This window comes from Malania oleifera, chromosome 11 (assembly GCF_029873635.1).
Source record: "Malania oleifera isolate guangnan ecotype guangnan chromosome 11, ASM2987363v1, whole genome shotgun sequence".
NCBI classification, from domain to species: domain Eukaryota; kingdom Viridiplantae; phylum Streptophyta; class Magnoliopsida; order Santalales; family Ximeniaceae; genus Malania; species Malania oleifera.
Window position 1 is genome coordinate 81,626,476 of NC_080427.1, and position 12,594 is coordinate 81,639,069.

The 12,594-nt window shown below is 39.7% G+C and overlaps 1 non-coding gene across 1 annotated transcript; it reads left to right on the forward strand.

Annotated features, from left to right (window-relative positions):
* Nucleotides 1–10,302: 10,302 nt before the first annotated feature.
* Nucleotides 10,303–10,408, forward strand: LOC131143635 (small nucleolar RNA R71). The gene has a single exon (XR_009133619.1). It is a non-coding gene; the product is annotated as a small nucleolar RNA R71 (small nucleolar RNA).
* Nucleotides 10,409–12,594: the final 2,186 nt, after the last annotated feature.

Sequence of the window (12,594 nt, forward strand, 5' to 3'; positions counted from 1 at the left end):
TAAGATTCAAAAGAAATGAATTTGTCAAAAAGGGTACATGCTCTATTCATCAAACCCACAATAATGCCTCAAGGAGTAAAGCTAAAATAAATAAACATAATCCCACACACATATATAGAGTTTGCTTATCCTGTATGAGAAAGGGGCATGTCTGGCTCAATTGTCTACTCAGATGTGCCAGAGGCTTGGGAAGAGAAATGGATTGGCTAGTCATGATAGAGAATCCCGAAGGACTCAAGGAAAAGTGCATTCAAAGTGAAATCACCTTCTAACTGAGTATCTAAGTTTAGAGGTTGTAGTAACTACAAGACTAGGAAGTAATCTACGCTCAATTTGTCAAATCTTGGTACGTGTTTCAATTGTGTAATATTTCTTTACCAAGAATCCTTAAGAATCATGTTAATGCGAAAATATGTGTAACATATGAAATTTGAACCTAAGGGACAACTTTGGATCAAAATGAAGCCAAATTGGAGAAATTTACTATGCTCGGTCAACCGAGCATTGACTAAATAAAAGCTCCCGGTCGACTGACCCCCTTGACTTTGACTATATGGTCGACCGACCCTCTGTGAACTTCTCCACTTCGATCGATTGAACCTGTCGATTTTCCCTTGGTCAACCAAACATAGGCACAGTACGCTATCTCGGTCGACCACCCATCTCAGTTCAAATTCATTCCGATCAACCAAGCAATGTTGGTTCGTGAAACCGTCGGTTGACCGTATCTGCTCCTAGTCAACCGAACCACGATATAAATATACCTTCCTTATGTTCAAAGCTCATTTTTCCTGAAAATTTTCAGGGCTTTCCTCATTGTTCTTCCACGTATTGTTCAAAATTCTTAAGAGCCGTACCAAATCCTTCATGGCTCATTAAAATGACCGTATTGAAGCCCACGATTTGGCACAAGTCAAGGATGACTATTTTTTGACAGATCGCTCCAAGATCTAATATGTGCGGGAGTTTCTTCCTAAAGAAGCAATATTGGGTAAGATTCTAGACTTAAATTTATGGATCAGTAGTTTGGAAATGTCATGAACATGTTAGAGTATCAAGACTGGAAAACTTTTATATGTTATCAGCCTAGTGGCCACTACCCAAAATTTGTTAGGTTACTTTACGCGAATCTGGGAAATGATGAGAATGGATATTTCTCCAGAGTATTAAGGATAGACATTCATTTTGATGCATAGTATCTTTTTGACGTCCTTGATATAGATCTTGGAGACTTTGAGTGCCCAGACTCGGTAACTTCCTAGATCCACGAACAAGATTTTACGGTTGCAACATTTGCAAACCTAACCATGTTGGATGCACGTACAGCCAGTCAAAATCATCCCCCACAATATAGGCAGTTTACTTTAGAAGCCAAAGTCGTGCACCACTTAATCACATATAATATCCTGCCCAAGGCAAGTTCTAGAGTGCATGTATCTTTCTTGGACTGCTTTATTATGTGGTGCTTGTTTGCTCGCAAAAAGTTAGATCTACTGAGCTTGATAATGAGATGGATTATGGCCAAAACTATCGCCATAGGATTATTATTCCATACAGAGGGATTTTGAACAAGTTGTTTCAATAGATAGGAGTCACACGCACAAATGTGGCTACACTGAAGAGAAGGCAGTCTGCTGATATATTTTCTATTGCCACCCTGAGACTTATGGGGTATGAGTTGGTTGGCAACATCTGGTTGCCATCTAGGGGTGCCACGGCATATGAGGAGGCCCGACACGAGTTTCCACCATAACATGCGCAGCTGTTGAATATGGATCTGATGGCTGCCATCACCAGCCTCTCTGATTCCTTTAGGCAGTTTAAAGGATCATCGAGTCAGATATGCAACATCTTGCATCATCATCTGCTGCTCTTCATGATGAGTTTTGACAGTTCTCAATCTCCACTGCTAGTCGGTTCACCAATCTGGAGAGGACCATGGCCGTTATGGGAGACTATAGCCTAATACGTGTACCTGACTGAAGCAATAGTGGTGCTAATCTTGTCAATAAACGTCATCACAATCTAAACCATAAATGAAAGTAGTATATGAAAGCTATAAAGAAAATCAATGAAAGAGAAAACATGTAAAAGATCATCCCTTTGCATTCATCATGTCTGTCACTAATTCCAAGAAGTGCAACTGAATGATAATATATTATACACTGGAGAACACACGAACGCCGCCGGTTGTCATAGGTCATCGAACACTTCATGCACAAACCGGAAATCTATACTACTCTTATTCTAACTTGGCTCTCAATGACATCTTAGGTCTGTCACTAACCTAAAAGAGGCTAAAGAGGAACCCAAAGCTTGTGTTAGTAGCAAATACTTATAGGCTATAGGGTTTACAAGATTTTTTTTACGAGTTAGTAAAGTTTGCAGCAAATCTCGTGCAAAAGATCGTTGCTGTCAACCAAGTCGCTCCTCTATCATTCTTATGCGTGCCCTAATTGAGATCCATGGGAAATCAGGAATTTGAATTTTTTAACTCCTCAATTTATTCATGCCTCAAGGTCTTCCTAGTTGAGATGATGGTCGAAACTTGTAGGATCTCAATCTTTAGGAAATCTTAGGAACTCGATATGGTCGCCCCTTAAGATCACTTGGTCTAACACTTTGTTGAGGCTCTCAATAATTCTACTCTCAATTTTATCTCAGTATCTTGATGTGGTCACCTGTAAGAGTCACTTGGTCATGGACTTGGTCAAATCTTGTAGCATTTTGATCTCAATCTGAACCTTAGAACTTGCGATGGAAAACTAAGTCGCACCTGTGTGTTGCTAGTCGCACCACATGGTCGAGCATCATATTCTTGTCCTCTGATGATCTGAAGCTTCTAGAGCTTGGCTGAGCATATAATTTTGAGCTTTGAGTCTTCCAACTCGTCTTTGCATTCTCGTAATGCCTAACTCCATGGTTTTAACCCGTTTTTCTTGAAAAGACAAACAAACCTTGCATAACTCTGAACAATGATAACTCTAGCGAATAAATAGTAAAATGATGATAAACAAAGATAAATGAGGATCTAAAATCATATATTTTAGTGACTCATCACAACTCCCAACTTACACTTTGCTAGTCCACGAGCAAAGCAAATTCTAAGAAAACTACCAAATCCTACCTACATCCTCATTTGCAGGAAACATGGTTGCATTTATCGTATGCAGCAAGGCTTTAAACCTCTAGCTTGATCCTAATGGACGAGTTCTAGTCTCGTAAAAGTTTCCAGAGCAATACCCACAAACACCAGTTCAGTAAACAAAGTATAAGAACACATGCGGCATAATCATACCATTTTACATATAGAGATATAACCTTATTACGTATAAATTCCTTTATACATGATTCTATATACACACTCCGCAGTAGTTCAATCATGTAAAGACCTACACAACACAGCTATCTCAAGACAAAACTCACATAAAATCAACCCATGATTATAATTCAGAGTTAATATTAGCATGTAAATCCAAGTATGAATAGGCCACTTCACAAAGCATGTGTAAGGTATATGATTTGTCTCACTTAGAGTGCTCTAGGACACCAACAGAATGGTCATCTTGACTCAGCCTCACTTGTTTATTCCCTCAAAATTCATTTAATAAAATGGCTTCACTCTTATATATAAGGAAGAGTGTCATGATCAAACATCCCAGACTAAGCGTGAATTCAGCAAGTGCATTGATTAGCAAAAGATCCTTCATAGTGTCGTGTCCTTATCTTGACCTCTTTATATTTGCTCGAAGCAAGTCCATGTTTTTGTTTTCATTTTTCTTTGCTCAGGCTTTTCTTCCTTTTTCATTCTCTTTCGTTGCATGGTCATCTAATACAACCATTACACTCCTATATTGTCTTCATGTTTCTGATGGGATTAGCTCGAATAGGAGTCCATGGAGCAAGTCTGTTTCTGTAGATGGCTTAACCTTCATATCCTGAGTAAGCCACAAGACCTTGATTTATATCTCCTTACTTGATGTCACCTCTAGTCTAGCAAGTACAAGAATAAATACTAGTTGGCAAAGGAAATCCAGCAAAAGAAGGAAGGTTAAGTTATATAAACTCAGAGTTTGACGTCAAAATCTCGAGAAATGAATGAACAACTCAACGATACCTCACAAGGTGCCATAGTCGCCACATGTGTTCTCTTAATGCCCTCAAAGAACCCTAAGTGTTACAAATCACATGTAAGTGTGTTTTTAGCCCCATGAAGTACCATTTAAATACATGGGTTTACACAACAGTATAAACCCAAACAAACCATTAGTCAACTACTTGGAGTAATATCAAGTTATCAGCCATGTTATGCGAAATTTACACACTTGATTCACTACATTGTTCGTGAGCATAATGAAATCATGTAGCTGAGAAGCCTATGCATGTAACACTAGGTTATATAGGTATATGTAGAGGGTACAAAATATATGTTAGCATGGTTCACTGGAAAATATATTTTTTTCAAAAATTTTAAAATATGTCATTTTTGTGCATGAAATATGCCATGCATTGTGCCACCCCCACAACCAACTTAGAACTTCAGTGTCCTCGCTGAAGTTTAGAAAGAATTGAACCCAAGCATGGGAGAGGACAATGCATGGTGCCAGTAATAACAAACAATGTACTTGCAAATTATAATATCTAGAAAGAGCATGCACAGATACATTGCAGCACAAAAGACATGTAGTAGCCAAAAGCACAATGAAAGCTTTCAATCATTTGCAAAATGGCATGACAAAGTAGATAAAGTCATTACAATCATTGAAAATGCCGCAAAATCATGGTGGGACATAGAGAGGAAAAGAAAAGAAAACAAAAGTGTGCAGCAGAAGCACAATGGACGAAGTAGATAGTAGGCCTTCCTAGCTTCATTCATTTTCTGATTCTAAGTCTGAGACATAGAGTGGATTAGCAAAAGAACTAACAGGGCCATTATAAGTTGATATAGCAGTAATATCTTGTGAAGTGCTTCCACTAACGCTTCCCCGATGACTGGGCCCAACGTTGTAGGCAGCACACTTGCAGGCATTGGTGGGGTAGTCATACCCTCTGCTCTATCCTCTGGTGCCGGAATTGGTGAGAAGTTGTACAATAGGATTGGCCAGGATTCACTTTCCTCTTTCTTGAGCGAAGCTGCATTGTTGCGAGTTAGCGAGGACGAAGAAAACTAGAGTCGGAAGGAGCGAATGAGTGAAATCCTAAAGCAGAACTAAGAGATTCGGTGACGACGAAGGCCACCAAAGTCATACATGACAATGTGATGGTTGGAGGGGTTCAAAGGCAAGGCTTGGGGTGTAGCAACTAGGGCTAGGATATGTACAACGAGGTTCGACCAAAAGACACAATGGCGGGGGCTGAAAAAGTTGGGTGTGAAACAAGATTTTAAATGAGTTTGACTATCTTGACCATGTCGCACCCTTTCCTGTGCTAGTTACCCCAGTGGTTGAACCCCCAACTTGTCCTAAAACCTACTTTACAAACACTAAACCCTACGTATTCTACCCTAGACAACCTATAGAAAAGAAAAAAAAGTATCGGGTTGCCTCCCAGAAGCTCTAATTTTCCTGTCTTCATCCAAACACAGTGAATGCTCAAGGTGGGTATACTGGGTCGTATAGAAGTACCTTCTCACAAGTCCTTCAGTAATACCCTCAACATATGGATTCAAACGTTGACCATTGACCTTGAAAAGTGTGTTAGTCGTGGGATCTTTTATTTCAACCACCCCATGAGGAAACACCTGGGTCACAACGTAAGGGCCATGCCAATGGGAATGCAGCTTGCTTGGAAACAATTTCAATGTCGAATTGAAAAGCCATACCTTTTGGTGTGGTTTGAAAGATTTTGTGACGATGTGTATGTTGTGAAAAGCTCTCATCTTGTCTTTATATGTCTTAGTATATTCCTATGAAGCATTTTGGGGTTCGTCCAACTCATTAAGTTGGAGATGATGATTAGTTCATGTAGCATCCATAACAAAATTAAACTTTTTAGTGGCCCAATATGCTTGGTGTTCTAACTTGACTAGAAGGTGACGAGCTTTACCGTAGACCAAGCGGTATGGAGACATACCAATAAGAGTCCTCTAAGTTGTCCTATATCTCCAAAGAGCATCGTCTAACCGAGATGACCAATCCTTTCTATCTGGTCTCACAGTTTTCTCCAAGATGGTCTTAATCTCACGGTTAGACACTTCCAGCTGGCCACTAGTTTAGGCGTGGTGTGGTGTGGCGACTATATGGGTGATGGAGTACTTCCAAATGAGTGCCTCGAAATAACGATTGATAAAATTTTTACCTCTGTCACTAATGATGGCTCGAGGACAACCAAACCGATTAAAAAGGTTTTTAAGAAAATTAACAACAACGTGGTGGTCATTAGTTTTGGTTGCAGCTGCCTCGATCCACTTGGAAACATAATCTACCCCAACAAGGATGTACATGCATCCTCGTGATGGAATGAAAGGGCCCATAAAGTCAATTCCCCATATGTCAAAAAGTTACACCACCATAATGGGATTCAAAGGCATCATATCATGCCGAGAGATGTTTCCTACTTTGGCTACGGTTCGTTTTCCACAAAAGTGACCCCCACATTCCAAAGTATGGTAGAAATTCAAAATACTATGATGCTCACTTTTGAGAACACACCACCTAATAATTGAATCAGAGCATATTCTAAACAAATATGGATCTTCCCATATGTGTTGGCTCACTTGTACTAAAAACTTATTTCTCTCTTGCTGTGTCCATTCATGAGGAATAACCCCGGTGGCTAAGTAATTGGCAATTGTAGCGAACCATGGGGGATAGGAAGAAATGGTAAAGATTTTCTTATCGGGAAAAAAATTTTGTACTGGGGAGGAATCAGTGAATCCCTCAGTCAAGATGTGAGATAAATGATTTGCGACATTGTTTCTGTTCCCTTTCTATCCTGAATTTCATAATCAAATTCTTGTAATAGCAAAATCCACCTTATTAGCCTAGGTTAGGTCTCTTTTTAACAGAGAAGGTATTGCAAGGGAGCATGATCTAAGTATACAATGACCTTGGACCCAAAGAGATAAGAGCATAATTTGTCTAAAGCAAAGGTGACAGCTAGGAGCTCTTTCTTACTAGTGGTGTAATTCAATTGTGCTTCATGCATAGTCTTACTAGCATAATAAATTACATGAGGTAACATGCTTACTCATTGACCTAGCACGCCCCCAACATCGTAATCCGATGCATCACACATTATTTTGAAAGTAAAAATCCAATCAGACAGGATTCATCAAATTTGAAGGGTGCATCTTTCAGTAACAAGTTGGTCAATGGCCGCAAGATTTTGTTAAAATCCTTGGTGAATTTCCAATAGAAACCAGCATGACCCAAGAATGATCTCACTTGTTTAACAGAAGTAGGAGGTGGTAGTTTAGAAATCTGTTCTACTTTTGCCCTATCCACTTCAATCCCTCTAGAGGAGACAATATAGCCTAACACTATGCCCTCTTGGACCATGAAATGACTGTTTTCCCAGCACAACACCATATTTGATTTTTCACATCTTGCGAGGACCTTAGATAGATTGTCCAAACATGCATCAAAAGAGGGCACAAACATGGAGAAGTCATCGATAAATACTTCAAAATTTTTTTCCATAATATCAGAAAATATGACTAGCATGCACCTTGGAAATGTTGTTGGGGCATTGCATAGCCCAAAAAGCATTATCCTATATGCAAAAGTCCTAAATGGGCAAGTGAATGTAGTCTTCTCCTGATCATCTGGGTGGACTGTGACCTAATTGTACCCTAAGTACCCATCCAAGAAGCAATAGAAATTTTGTCCTACCAATCTCTTTAGGATTTGATCGATAAATGGAAATGGAAAGTGGTCCTTTCGGGTGAGGTTATTAAGTTTCCTATAGTCAACGCATACCTGCCAACCGCTGGTGACACGAGTGGGGATGCCTTCACCCTGATCATTTTGAACAATAGTGATCCTAAATTTCTTCAGGACCACTTGCGTGGGGCTCATAAATTCACTATCAAATATGGGAAATATGATCCCTTCATTTTAGAGTTTAACCACTTCCTTCAAAACCACTTCCATCATATTGGGACTAAGTCTGCGTTGCATCTCACAGATAGGTTTAACATTTGGCACAAGATGAATTTGGTGCAAACAAACAAATGGGTGAATTCTCTTAAGGTCAGCCATTAACATCCTATTACTCTCACATTTTTTTGTATAACATTAATGAGCCTTGACTCCTGTGATCTATCCAAGCTGGATGATATTATTACAAGTAGGGTTTCTCAGGTGCCCAAGAAAACATACTTGAGAGAAGATGAAAGAGGCTTTAATTCAAGTACTGGGGGGACCTTAACAAAAGGGCGTGTTGGCACACTAGCGAGAGTAGGAAAACTTTCAAACCTTGCTTTCCAAGGTCTCCCTTCCGATGTTGAGGCCGACTTACTCGTAGCAAGAATTTGGGTGCATGGATCCTCTAAACTTATAGTAGGAGGTTGATCACGTGGGAATTTTTCTTAAGGGGATCACCTAACAAAGTCGGGGATGCATGTTATTCAACACCTTCATTGATCATATCGACGTCCTTGTGAGGAAGATTGTCAGGTTTGTGCCGTAGAGTACAGAACATATTGAGTTGGAGTTGCATGTTTCCAAAGGAAATATCCATGACGTCTATCCTATATTGAATACAGGCATTAGCAGTAGCTAAAAATGGTCAGCCCAAAAGGACTGAGCTTGACTGCTGTGATGGTTCGATAGGTTCCACATCTAGAATGAGGAAATCAACAAGGTAAACAAATGTATCCACCTTGACTAGGACATCCTTTATAATTCCCCAAGGTCTTTTTATAGATTGATCAGCAAAATGTAATGTGACTGGGGTTGGCTGTAAATTGCCTAGACCAACTTTCTGATAGACCAAGTAGGGTAATATGTTCACACTAGCTCCCAGGTTTAAAAGGGATTTATCAATAATGCATGCACCTATTATGCAGGAGACAGTGGTAGCACTAGGGTATTTGAGTTGGAGAGGAGCAAAACCAAGAGAAATCGAGCTAACGGTTTTGGTTTGTTGAAAACCTTGATTTAGGTGTGCCGATGATTCACACTTTTGAGTGTATAACTCTTTGAGGAAATTTTTGTAATGAGGAATTTGTTTGATAACATCTAAGAGGAAAAGGTTATTCTTTGCTTTCCTAAAGGTGTTCATCATGGAATCTTCAGCTTCTTCCTTTTTAGATTTTGAATTTGCCTGCAGGATAGCAGGATATAGTACAGGATCAGCAAAATGTGGCAAAGTTATTCTACTAAGGGTTGTGGGAACTTCAGGATAAGATTTTAATTTATCTTTCTTGACTTTTAGTTTACCCCTGCATTCACCGCTCCACCATTTTGCAAGGCGATTACCGAGTATGCCTGCTCATGGCACGATGATGGTCCGGGGTTCAATTCTCTAAAATGCACTAAAGGTTGGTTTGACATCTTACTCCCATCTCTGCGGCTCATAGAAAAAGCTAGTCGGCCTAAAGAAGTTTCTAGCTCAGCAATAGATTAAGAGTGAGAGTCAAGTAATTGCTTGTCCACCTGGTTATCATTCTCAATGCTCTTGAGCACTTTTAGCACCATTTGTTGGAAATTTTGATCATATCTAGATGGGGGCGGAGATGGCTGCTGAATGGTTGAAAATCTGAGGGCTGAGTCAAGATGATTTTGGAGATCTTGGTACGGGTGTGGAGGCAAAGCATTAGAGGCTTGTGGAGGTCTTTGGGATTGAGAACCCATAGCTTGCGGCCTCCAGGGGAAGTTAGGGTGTGGTTTCCACACATGGTAGTAGGTATTCGAATAAGGGTCGTTAGATGGTTTATCATACCAGTTGTGGGTGGCCTTTACTTCCTCCTACAAAAGATTAGGTTAGGAATGTGCGTGGGGGCAATTATAACATGCATGGGAAGGGTCAGAACAAATTACACAAACCTCTGCACACGCTATTGTTCACGGTCCTAAGGACAAGCATTGATCTAATTTTTTAGATATGACATGCAAGGTAGGTGCTAGGTCTTGGTTTGTGGCTAACTCGTAAACTCCCCTAGGTTTAGAAGTTGATGGATTGGGTAGTCTACAAATGGCAGCCATGTGCTGCTGAGAATTTTTAGCCAATTTTTTAATGAGAACCGAGGCCTTATTCTTGTGTTTTTTTTAGGAAAGTACCTCCGCATGATGCATCTACCATGGACCTATCTGTCTCAGCTAATCCTTCATAAACATTTGAACTAATTGCCACTTGGAAACCTGATGATGTGGGCATTTATGGAGTAGGTTCTTAAAACGCTCTTAGGTCTCAAATAAAAGTTCCCCATTCATTTGTGTGAAACTTGTGATTTCCCTTCTTAGCTAGTTAGTCTTCCTTATTGGGAAGTACTTTCTTAGAAATTCATGTTGCATGGTGGCCCAATTGATCACGAAGCTCGGCTCTAAGGATGTCAACCAATACTTGGCCTTATCCTTCAGAGAGAATAAAAAGAGCCTAAGACGAAGGGTGTCATCACTAAAATTAGGTATACGGATGGTGGAGCAAATCTCCAAGAACTTATCTAGATGTTGATAAGGATTTTTGTTGGAATTCCCATGAAAGTTGGGTAGCATTGAGATGATTGAAGTCCTAATCTCAAATTGTGCCTCCTAAACATCTGGGAACCCGATGCAGTACGACGATGTGTATGCGTTAGGTACAAAGTAGTCCCTAATAGGCGAAAGGGCTTGCTCTCCTACCATAGGTAGATAGGGAGCTTGGGGTTATGGGATTTATTCAGTGGGAACCAGTGGGTAATTCTTGGCCATGGCTTTCAGTTTAGATGACTCAGCCTTCTCAAGATTAGAGAGATAGGTTTCCTAAGGGACCTATAGGATTTTTTAATCTTAGGATCTATGGGAATTATCTCAGGTTTCAAAGAATGTAGACCAAACATACACACTTTTAGGCACAAAGATTCAGACTTTAGAAACAACAAACAAGAAAAATAAAAAAATAAAAAACAAAGAAAGTGAGAATAAAAGTAGAGCAAATCAAAAGAACATAGCAGCAATACCCTAATTTAGAAGTTGGTTCATAACCATAGCCAAGTCCTTTTCATTCTTGTGGGTGCCCTAGTCGAGACTTGTAGGAAATTAGGCATTCGAATTTTTTATATCCTCGTCTATGTCACACCTCAGGGTCTTGCTGGTCGAGATTTGCAGGATCTCAATCTTTAGGAAATCTTTGTAACTCGACATGGTCGCCCCTTAAGCTCTCTTGGTCGAACACTTCATCAAGGCTCTCAGTAATTTTGCTCTCAGTTCTATCACAGTATCTCAACATGGTCACCCTAAAGAGTTACTTGGTCCAACCTTGCAGCATTCTAATCTCAATCTAAACCTTGGAGCCTGCGATGGAAGACTAAGTTGCCCCTGTGTGTTGCTAGTTGCACCAAATGGTCGAGCATCATCTTCTTGTCCTCTAATGATTTGAAGCTTTCAAAACTCGGCTAAGCATTTGATTTTGAGCTTTGAGTCTTCCGTCTCCTGCTTAGCTTCTCATAATGCCTAATTCCATGGTTTTAACCTGCTTTTCCTAAAAATACAAACAAACCTCGCATAGCTCTGAACAATGATAACTCTGACAAATACATAGTAAAATGAGGATAAACAAAGATAAATAAGGGTCTAAAATCATGTATTTTAAGGACTCATCACTGAGTAGTGGATCTGGATCGACATTCCTCCAAGCTATAGGGCACCATCAGATGATTGTTGCATAGCCTGGACATGGGAACTCAACATTATATGATGATAATATGCTCTAGTAACCTACTTCACCTGGCCAAAGGTGACCGAGGATCAACGCATTGTTCTCTACTAGCACATCTTGGTTTGTAACCCTAAACAATTTCTTTCACTTTTAATATACTACACTATTAATTGTCTAACATTCTTTATGTATTTCATATCTAGGAAGAGTTTGATATTGACATATTCACCCAAGACCATGTCAAAAAGGCAGTGAACGTGCAGTTGTGTGCTCAGTTTAAGAGCTATTGCAGAAAAATTCACAAGCATTTTAAGGTGTTGGGAGATGAGGCTGAAGAACACCCATACAATAAGATCTCCTAAGAGGATTAGGTGCTGGTGTGTTGCCATTTCCGTGATCCTTGCTATCAGGTGATGTGTCAATCATACAATAACAACTTTTTGGTATCGATTTGGATTATTATCTCATTACATCTTTTTGTAGGCTATCTACAAACAAAATGTTGAGAATCGTAGAAAATTAGATGCGACGCATTGTGGTGGGTTGAAGTTATTTGTGAATTATCGAAAGGTCATTTCTATCAAACTATCTGAGTATTACATTACAAGTTTTATGTATGTTTACATGGCCTGAGTTGTTAATATGACATTTTATATGATAATGTAGCATGATCTTGTCTCTAGAGAATAGAAGTCAAGGTCTTCCCTTTATCAGAGAACACATCAGAGGAAATCGGGGGAGCGGTGCGAGCGAGCTTAGTCCAAACATGTAATTCAATTATAGTATTGAGTTCAC